Source organism: Tribolium madens, unplaced genomic scaffold (genome assembly GCF_015345945.1).
Source record: "Tribolium madens isolate multiple individuals breed KSU strain unplaced genomic scaffold, Tmad_KSU_1.1 Scaffold_97;HRSCAF=244;Tcas5.2_LG3a, whole genome shotgun sequence".
Lineage (NCBI taxonomy): Eukaryota > Metazoa > Arthropoda > Insecta > Coleoptera > Tenebrionidae > Tribolium > Tribolium madens.
In genome coordinates this window covers 13,380,610-13,382,277 of record NW_025401069.1, presented here as the reverse complement: position 1 = coordinate 13,382,277, position 1,668 = coordinate 13,380,610, and the positions used below count along the sequence as shown (strand labels likewise).

The window sequence follows — 1,668 nt, the reverse complement described above, 5'->3', positions numbered from 1 at the left end:
GCAATCTTAATGGAAATTTAAAGACAATTCAACTAAAAATTAAAAAATTATTTCGTCCAATGTAAAATTACTATCACGGATGATGTAATTTTACATTCATTAATTTTTAACGCAATTTTAATGGAAATTTAAGGACAATTCAAGTAAAAATGAAGAAAATTATTTCATCCAACGTAAAATTACTTTTGTATGCGATGCAATTTTACATTGATTTTTACCGTGGTTTTAATAGAAATATAAAGACAATTCAATTTTAAATAAACTTTCACATGCAATGTAATTTTTAGTGTCATTTTAATAGTTTACAGACAATACAATTAAATATTTTAAAGTTAAATTATAACAAACAATTCTGAAACAATTTTTGTGTTTTTCCATTGAAGTCGACTTTTGGGGTTATTTGTTTTTAATTTGTTTTTATTTATTTCGTCAGCGTTGTGTTTATACTAAAAGCAAATATCTATATATAGTCCACAAGATCCAATATTTTCCATTAGTTACAAGCCGATAATACAATTATAAATGTATAATGGTTTGTTGCTTGTCTTTTAATTCAATTACAAGCTTGACAAAATGTTTTCTTCCTATTATAAACTACAAATCTAAGTTGCACCGCAAAGTTATTTTTACTCTAGAGTTAGATAAAAATTATTTAGGTTAATAGCAAAGATGAGTCTTGTTTCTTTGTTAAAGAAAAGTTTTTTGTTCTCTATTATGTTATTTGAAGGTTGGTAATAAATCATAAAGACATGTATTTTGTCTATATTAGTGCTTCACATGAAGGAAATAAAACTAATTTCTCGATAAAAACACATGTGACAATTTAATAACCCCACAAAACATCTTGAGATAGGTAATTTCAGTGTGATCCATTATATACAACAAAAAAAAAAACATTGAACTTGTCTATTTTTTGTTGCTGAAGTTAAGTTTTCGAAATTACAATTCCATAAATCACAACCTCAATCTAAATTGAAATCCTAGAACTACCTTTCTAAGATTATGAATTAAATTACTTCGAAAAGGAATTTCTTTGATGTAATCTCGCTCTGGAATAACACTCCCAATCTAGTTTACTAGAGCCTAAAATTACATTTAATCTCCATGTTTTTCGAAATCGAGTTACAACTTCAATGAAATGAAAGAAAGATTTAAATTTGTGCACAAACAACAATGCGACTTATTGGATATTTTGCTAGCTGGGACGCTTTGAAACGCCTAAAAAGTGTAAACATAACTTTGCATTGAAACTCTTTACGGAATAAAAATACCGCTTCTGGGATTAATGTAGTAATAGTAAATTGATTTTGACCTGAAATTGACATATCCTCCCACTTCCGTTAACGACGAGATTTCCGACAACTAGGAGCTGCTAATCTAGAGCATTCCGTTGTCAAGACCGAATTTCGCTTACAAATCAATTATATCGCCAGGCTTTGTTACTGAATCACGTATTATTTCGGCTTTAAGAATGAACCAATAATTGAGATGAGAGTGCATTGAAACACTAAATTGAATCAAAATACTGTCGCTTCTACAAGAAATTACTGCCTAAAATTCAGGGACAGTAAAAATTATTATCTAAAACTCACACTATCAGATTTTGTCGAAATTTAAAGGGGGCTCGCGGCTTTGCCGCTCACCCCCTTCTTAATAGCTTTATTTAAC

General features: G+C 29.0%; 1 protein-coding gene across 1 annotated transcript in view; it reads left to right on the top strand.

Moving 5' to 3' along the window:
• Positions 1 to 1,668, top strand: part of LOC123014890 (SCY1-like protein 2) — a 52,908-nt gene that overhangs the window by 14,842 nt on the left and 36,398 nt on the right. The gene's annotated exons all lie outside the window — the stretch shown is intronic.